Source organism: Cetorhinus maximus, chromosome 17 (assembly GCF_964194155.1).
Source record: "Cetorhinus maximus chromosome 17, sCetMax3.hap1.1, whole genome shotgun sequence".
Lineage (NCBI taxonomy): Eukaryota > Metazoa > Chordata > Chondrichthyes > Lamniformes > Cetorhinidae > Cetorhinus > Cetorhinus maximus.
Genome location: NC_135895.1, coordinates 101803811 through 101812153, shown reverse-complemented (window position 1 = coordinate 101812153; position 8343 = coordinate 101803811). Strand labels below are relative to the sequence as shown.

General features: G+C 49.3%; 1 long non-coding RNA gene across 1 annotated transcript in view; it reads left to right on the top strand.

Annotated features, from left to right (window-relative positions):
* The first annotated feature begins 1048 nt into the window (after positions 1-1048).
* The window catches only part of LOC144692655 (uncharacterized), a 169190-nt gene continuing 161895 nt past the window's right edge, over positions 1049-8343 (top strand). Inside the window, exon 1 of the long non-coding RNA XR_013579365.1 lies at positions 1049-1130. This is a non-coding gene — a long non-coding RNA (uncharacterized LOC144692655). The remainder of the gene's footprint in view (positions 1131-8343) is intronic.

The following is an 8343-nucleotide window of genomic DNA, read 5'->3' as shown; positions in this document are numbered from 1 at the left end:
TTCTCTGCTCCAACGAAAACAACCCAAGTCTATCCAACCTCTCTTCATAACTTAAATATTTCATCCCAGGCAACATCCTGGTGAATCTCCTCTGCACCCCCTCCAGTGCAATCACATTCTTCCTGTAATGTGGCGACCAGAGCTGCACACAGTACACCAGCTGTGGCTTCTCCGAGGTTCTATACAACTCCAATATGACCTCCACGCTTTTGTAATCCATGCCTCGATTGAAAAAGGCAAGTGTCCCATATGCCTTTTCACCACCCCACTAACATGCCCCTCTGCCTTCAGAGAACTATGGACACACACACCAAGGTCCCTTTGTTCCACAGAACTTCCTAGTGTCATGCTGTTCATTGAATACTTCCTTGTCAAATTACTCCCAAAGTGTATCACCTCACACTTTTCAGAGTTAAATTCCATCTGTCACTTATCTGCCCATTTGACCATCCCATCTATATCTTCCTGTAGCCCAAGACACTCAACCTCACTGTTAACCACCCAGCCAATCTTTGTGTCATCCGCAAACTTACTAATCCCAACCCCCACATAGTCATCTATGCCGTTTGTATAAATGACGAATAATAGGGGACCCAGCACAAATCCTTGTGGTACGCCACTGGACACTGGCTTCCAGTCACTAAAGCATCCTTCTGTCATCAACCTCTGTCTCCTACAACTAAGCCAATTTTTAATCCAGCTCATCAAATTACCCTGCATCCCATGTGGGACCTTGTCAAAGGCTTTGCTGAAATCCATATAAACTACATCAACTGCACTACCCTCATCTACACACCTGGTCACCTCCTCAAAAAATTCAATCAAATTTGTTAGTCATGACCTCCCTCTGACAAAGCCATGCTGACTTTCCTTGATCAAACCTTGCCTCTCCAAGTGGAGATAGATTCTCTCCTTCAGAATTTTCTCCAATAGTTTCCCTACCACTGACGTGAGACTCACTGGCCTGTAGTTCCCTGGCTTCTCTCTACAACCCCTCTCCGCCATCCAAGAACAGAAGTTGAGCAGTGCTACAATAGGAGCCAATCCTCCACAAGGGCTGTGGTGGAGAGAGCCATCAGTCTTCTCGAAATATGCTTCCGATGCCTGGACCGCTCAGGGGGCGTACTCCAGTACCCCCCAGATTGTGTGTCGGTGATAGTGGTTGCATGCTGCACTCTCCACAATCTTGTGCTGGAAAGGGGGGATGCAGTGTACGATGAAGATATTGACGCAGCGGATACGGCTGCACACGATGAGTCCAGCACTGATTCGGACGATGAGGAAGCACAGGGGCTGAACACTGACCCAGCACTACACCAAGGAGGCAGGGACACCCGGGAGACTTTAATCCAACGAACCTTCAGCTAGCTGCACACAAATAGATCAGGAGGACCAGCCTTGCCTGGCGCTTCCATCTGCGGCACCTAAGTGCTAAATCTGCTGCTTCATCAGCTGCAGCTAAGGACTTTGGACATAAACCTCAATGTCCATTCAAACACTCATGACATGTCTGTAAAACATACAAATGCAGCACAAAGGAGCCACCCTCAGCCATGGTAATACACCTGGATTTAATTTCATCCATGATATGATGCAACAAAATGAGAGCAAAACGTTTTTACAACAGCAAGAAATAATAATTCCCTAATCTAGGGCCAACACAAAAGCACCAGTGAGAAACCCGTGGTGTGCCTAAGGTGCCTTGCGCTTACGTTTACGAGCGCTACGTCTTGGTGCCGCCCCATCGCTCAGAGTGGCTTCTGAGACAGCCTGCTGACTCTGCTGTCCTGGTGGCCTCGATGACTTTGGTGGACGTCCTCTGGCCCATGGAGCCTATGCTGGCCTTGCCTGGGAGGGAGTGGCCAGTTCCACAGCTGCCATCTCCCCAGTCGTCACAGCCTCAACGGATGCAACGGTCACTGGCAGAGGGGCGGAGGAGCTGCTGCCTTCATCCAGAGCGCCCAGAGAGGAGCCAGCAGAGACAACAGGCAGCTGCTGCACCGACATGAGGTTGCTTCGGACCGCCCTGCTCACCGTAGATGGATGGGCACCGAGCTGGGAAACTTGGTGCCGAGACCATCTCCCACATTGGCAATGACCAGCTGTGGCCACTGGCGCTGTGAGGGCTTGCAGGTCCAAGCATATCCCCAGAAGAAGCTGCTTGTTCTCCTGGAAGCCCCTCTCCAGAAGAATCGCGACTCTCTCCATGGAGGAAGCATGACCCTCTGACATGAGGCTCATGGCATCACTCATGCTCCACGTGGACGACTCCATCATGGACACCAAGAGAAGCATAGTCTCACGTATCACTCCCAGATGCTCCCACACAACCGGCCGTATTTCCTGCAGCAGCTGCGTCGCGAACAACTCCAGAGGCACATCATCAGGCCCCGACTCAGCATGTGCCTGGTCCCCTGCAGTCCTCTGGCTGCTGGCGCCATTGGCACTCTCTGTCTTTGCCATCTCCTCCAGCAAATGTGAAGTGCCTTCTCCACTGTGCCCTGGGACACTAGTTGATGTTGCAATTCCCACCGATGTGCTAGTATCTGCGCTGGTACCTGCCTGGCAGAAATGGTGTGACGCAGGTGACAGTTCACGGCCCTCAGGTGTGAGAGGGGGCATCTGTAATGGAGCCTGGTCGCCAGCCTCTGATGATGCTGAAAATAACAACAAGGACAGTGGATCAGTTAGTGTCCGCACAGTGACACACTTCATCCCTTTCCCCCTGGCTCATTATGCACTCAACCTTCCAGAACCTAAGGGTGGCAGATAGTCAGGAGGAGGCCCAAACATTACAGGTGGATACAGATGGGCTGGTCAGATGGTCTAAAAAATGCCAAATGGAGTGTTTTGTGGATAAATGTGAGGTGATGCACTTGGGCAGGACCAACAAGGTACGGGAATACACGAGGAATGGTAGGACCATGGAAAGTAAGGAGGATCAGAGGGACCTTGCTGGGCATGTCGACAGGCCCGTTAAGGTAGCAGGACAGGTACATAAGATGTTTAAGAAGGTAAATGCCATACTTGCCTTTATTAGCCAAGGAATGGAATGTAGGAACAGGGAGGTCATGTTGCAAGTGCAGAAAACGCTGCCGAGGCCACAGCTACACTTCTGCTTGCAGTTGTGATCAGTGCTTCATGGGAGGGATGTAATTGGAGTGGAGAGAGTGCAGAGGTCGCTGACCAGGATGCATGCTGGGCTGGAGAGTTAGAGTTATGAGGACACATAGCATAGACTGGGGATATTTGCCGTGGAGCACAGGAGATTGAGGGGTGACATTATTGAGCTTCATAACATTATGAGGGCCATAGATCGGGTCGACAGAAAGCAACTTTACCCCTTGGCAGAGGGATGACTAACCTGGTGGCATTTATTTAAGGTAAGGGGCATGAGGTTGACAGGTGAGGTGATGAGGAACTTTTGCACACAGAGTGTGTTGGGAATGTGGAACACACTGCCTGAATGGGTGGTTGACACAGAAACCCTCCTAACATGTAATAAGTATTTGGATGTGCAGTTACGATGCCATGGCATACTAGGCCATGGGGATAGTGGTGGGAAATGGGACAAGGCGACTTTGGAAGGTGCTGGACATTCTCATTTTTGAAGGGCTGAGGGACCTTTGTCTATGACCCACATCTCTGACTCTATCAGTCTATGAATGAGCAATATTGCTACATTAACGATTCCAACAAACATCAGTGTTTTGGATGGTGGGAAGACAGAGCGGATGTGACTGTGGACCTCAAATATCTGGCCGCTCCACCCCAGCCTCACCGACACCTGTGGCCCTGGGCGCATGGCGCCTTTCAAGCTCCAGGGCCTCCTGTTCAAAACGGCTCAATATCACCAACTGGGCCTGGCTGCCTCCAGTGCGCAAACGCTCAGAAGCATTGTGCGCATTTTGCTCCTGCAAAACAGAGAAGACCATTCATTGGGGCTAATCGCACATGTACTCTGCACGCGCACGCCGCACCCCAACCACAGTGGCCCATCTGAGGCCTCCAGTGCCTCCTCTCCACGCTACTGCTGATTGGTCACAAAAATATAGTACGATTGCTCCCAGAACCACCATACCACCTCCCCCCCCACCCCCCCCCCCCCCCCCTCACCGCCCCCAATGGCCACCTTGGACACATTTTGCGTCCATCACTTTCAGAAATACACAGTCTTAGTTCCCATGGCAAGGAGACGCGACTAGGTGCGGTGCCGAGGGCACTAGATGGCTCTTGGTCACGAGCCCTTGAGGCTCCCCTTCCACAGTCTCGTCACCGTGAATAGGATATGTGCTGGAGTTCTGAGTATGGGCCTAGCTGCATCTCCTGCAGGTTGCCCCCAGACTAGTCATGTGCGGCTAAGAGCAACACGATGGTGCGGGGGAGAACTCATCTTCTCATGAACCACTGAGGCTGATGTAAGCATGTTCACTATCTACTTGCCCACCCAGCGTGCGACAAATGCCCAACATGATTCAATGCAGTCACGGCAGTAAGACTTGGGGGGGAGGGGGTGTGCACCTCAAAGGCTAAGGCTACCTGCTGGGTTAAATGCCCAACACCAATATGATACTCACCCTTCCAGAGCGCAACAAATCGTTAAAGCGCTTACGGCACTGGATCCAGGTGCGCCACACCACATCGCGGGAGCTCACCACCTCCGCCACCTCCTCCCAGGCACGGTTCATCATGGGGGGTTGGGGGGGCCTCCTCCGCCCATCCTGGGGAAACAGCACCTCCCGCCGTGCTGCCACCTCCTCAAGAAGGGCAGCAAGGCAATCATCAGAAAAGCGAGGGGCACATTGGCCCCCCTGCTGGCCTGCCCTGTAGCCTGCCCTGCTCCTGGGCCACACCCTGCAGCCTGCCCTCCTCCTCTGGCCTTCCCTCAACATTGGCCTGCTGTGCAGACCCCCTGCGGTACGACCTAAAGCTGGCCATAGCGAACAGCCTAAAGGAGGCTGCCAGGCCTTTTTTTAAACAGACTGCCGGGTCGCCAATGGACCCAGCAGTCTGTACACGCCCGCCTCAAGCTTCAGACTCTCGCTCTCCGCGGGAGTCAGAAATGCGCTGGAGGCCCACCTGTGCAAAATGGTGGCTTGGCCCTGATCACAGGCAGCAATTGGGTCCACGGCCACCCGTGTCTGCACCTGTTCTGCCCGCCCGCCAAACAGAAAATTTTGGCCAGAGAGTAATGATGAATGGTTGTTTTTCAGGTTGGAGGAAGGTTTGTAGTGGAGTTCCCCAGAGGTCAGTGTTGGGGCCCCTGCTCTTCCCAATATATATTAATGATCTAGACGGTGATGTGTAGAGCATGATTTCAAAATGTGCTGATGATATGAAGATTGGAAATGTTGTCAACTGTGATGAGGAGAGTCTTGAATTTCAAAAGGACATAGACATGTTGGTGGATTGGGCAGACAAATGGCAGATGAAATTCATTGCAGAGAAGTGTTAGGTGATCCATTTTTGTAGGAAGAATATGGTGAGACAGTATAAAATAAAGGGAGAGACTCTAAAGGTGGTGCTGGAACAGAGGGACCTCGGTGTATATGTACATAGATCATTGAAGGTGGCAGGGCATGTTGAGAGAACAATTAATAAAGCATATAGTATTTTAGGCTTTATTAATAGGGCATTGAGTACAAAAGTAAGGAGGTCATGTCAAATTTGTATAAGACACTAGTTAGGCCTCATCTGGAGTACTGCATCGAGTTCTGGGTGTCATACTTGAGGAAGGATGTGAAGATATTGAAGAGGGTGCAGAGGAGATTCACAAGAATGATTCCAGGGATAAAGAACTGTATTTATGAGGATAGATTGGAGATGTTGGGACTCTTTTCCCTGGAGAAAAGATGGCTGCGAGGAGACTTGATAGAGGTCTTCAAGATCCTATGGGGTATGGCCATGGTAAATAGTGAGAAACTATTCAGAGCATCAAGAACTAGAGGGCACAGATTCAAAATAATTGGCAAAAGGAGTAAATGTGATGTGAAGAAAAAATTTTTCACCCAGAGAGTGGTTGGAGTTTGGAACGAACTTCCTGAAAGGGTGATGGAGGCAGGTTCAATTGAGGTATCCAAAAGGGAATTGGATTGCTACCTGAAAAGAAATAATGTGCAAGGTTATGGGGATAAGGCAGGGGAGTGGAACTAGGTGGAATGCTCTTTCAGAGAGACAGTGCAGACTCGATGGGCTGAATGGCCTCCTTCCTCACTGTGAAGATTTATAATTCTGTGACAATCCTTTTATGGAAGTTGGTTGTGAATAAGTTCCACAACCAGGCTGAGGTAAATTGTGAAGAGAGCTGGTACAATCATACATCTTGACACCCGTCCAGATGCGAAAGGGCTTGGTCTCCAATCCTTTGCAAAGGACAGTTGCTGTTAAACCATCGTGCAAGAGCCGCAGTACAGTAACAAATTTTGCTGGACATCCAAGTCTCTGCAGGACTTTCCAAAGGGCTTGGCAGTTGATCGAATCAAAGGCCTTTGACAGATCAATAAAGGCCATATCTCCCAACTTCCACAATGCCATCATTGATTTATCACTCTTCTTAAAAAGTGAAACAATTTGTGGGAACTATAGAGGCATATCCCTTCTGTCCACTGTGGGAAACATTCTCACACAAGTTCTCCTGAACCAACTCCTACCTGTCAGTAAAGACATACTCCCGGAGACCCAATATTTCCAGCCATCCAGGGGAACTACGTATATGATCTTTGTCGCTTGACAATTCAAGAAAGGTGGCTGGAACAATGCAAAGAGCTCAGAGGGATTAAAGGATATGTCGATAACACTCTCAAGGACTTGAGGATCTTTCCGATTCCATGAAGTTCATTCTCCCACTGATTACTGATAACTAGAATCTTTTTTCTAGCACCATAGAAGCCTTTAACCTTTTTCGGGACTAGAGCGTATAGGAACCTATTACAAACTGTCGTCCCATACCCCAACCTGTCCCTAGGCATGGACCCTTGACTGAATGGTCAGCTGAATCCCAAGAGCTCTCTGGCATCCTGTGTAACACCTACTATCAAATCTTTCTCAATTATAAAGCTGTGAAACTCAAAACGTGCTGCCACAATTCACAAGACAGTACTAGGCACATACTGCAATGCACCACCAGACCTAACCAGACATCGAAACTGCCTTTCACAGTTCCACTTTCTAAACTATTCCTTATCCTTGTCTTCAAGTATGCTCCACTGTAGCCCTATGAACCATGAGAGCAGCCCATTTTTGTTTCTAGATTTTTGAGATTCTAGGCAGACAAAGTATGAGAGCAACACAATGACTCCCACTAAGTCACAAATGCATATGCAAACAATATCTATCAGTGGAAATGAATTAGCCAGTTAGGGGATGGAAGTTTTGCAGTATGCATCAATATGGAGGTTTACACCTAGGGCATACAATACTTCATGAATGCAATTGGTAGCTTCTGAAAAGCTTATTGGTTGGGTGGTGCTGGCTTGGTCAGGCTCTCCTTTGGTGATAACTAATTAATTTGCCTTTCCTGACATCATGGGCTGAATTCTCCGGTCGGCGAGCGGGGGCGGGGCCCACTCACCGACATGTAAAATGACGTGGAGTGATGTCGGGCGGGCGTCCCGATGTCATCGTGTGCCATTTAGATTTCCAGTTCGGTGGGCACGCAGCAGAGTCAGCTGCGTGCCCGCCGAACTGTCAGAGGCCTATTAAGGTCTGTTTAAAACTAATTTGAGCAATTAAATGAGCTGCCCGTCCAACCTTAAGGTTGTCGGGCAGGCGAAGAGCCCAGGCGGCCTTCGCATTCCTCATGAAAACTCATCCACGGGCGGGATGAGGTTTCATGAAGTGTTTTAAAATTCAATAAAAATGGTTATAATAATTCTTTGACATCTCCCAGCTCATGTAACAGTGTCACATGTGGGGACATGTTTTGAAAGTTTTTAATTACTTTATTTCAGTTTTTAAATATCAAACTGATCTCCCTGAGGAACCTCTGTGCCTCTGGGAGATTTCTGCGCTCTTTCGCGCAGGCCCCGAATCACAGAATCCAACCCCCCTCCACCCGTACAGGGAGTGCTCAGCACTTCCGGGCGAGCATCGTGCTGGGTGGGCCTTAAATGGCCCTTCTTTGAAGAAGGGTCATACGGACTCGAAACGTTAACTCTGTTTCTCTCTCCACAGATGCTGCCAGACATGTTGAGTTTTTCCAGCATTTTCTGTTTTTGTTTCAGATTTCCAGCATCCACAGTATTTTGCTTTTATCTTAGGTATAACTTCAGTTCTGACATCATCCTAGTAAATGTCTTTTGTGCTAGTGTATTTCTTTTGTGCTTTTGCCAATGCCTCAATATT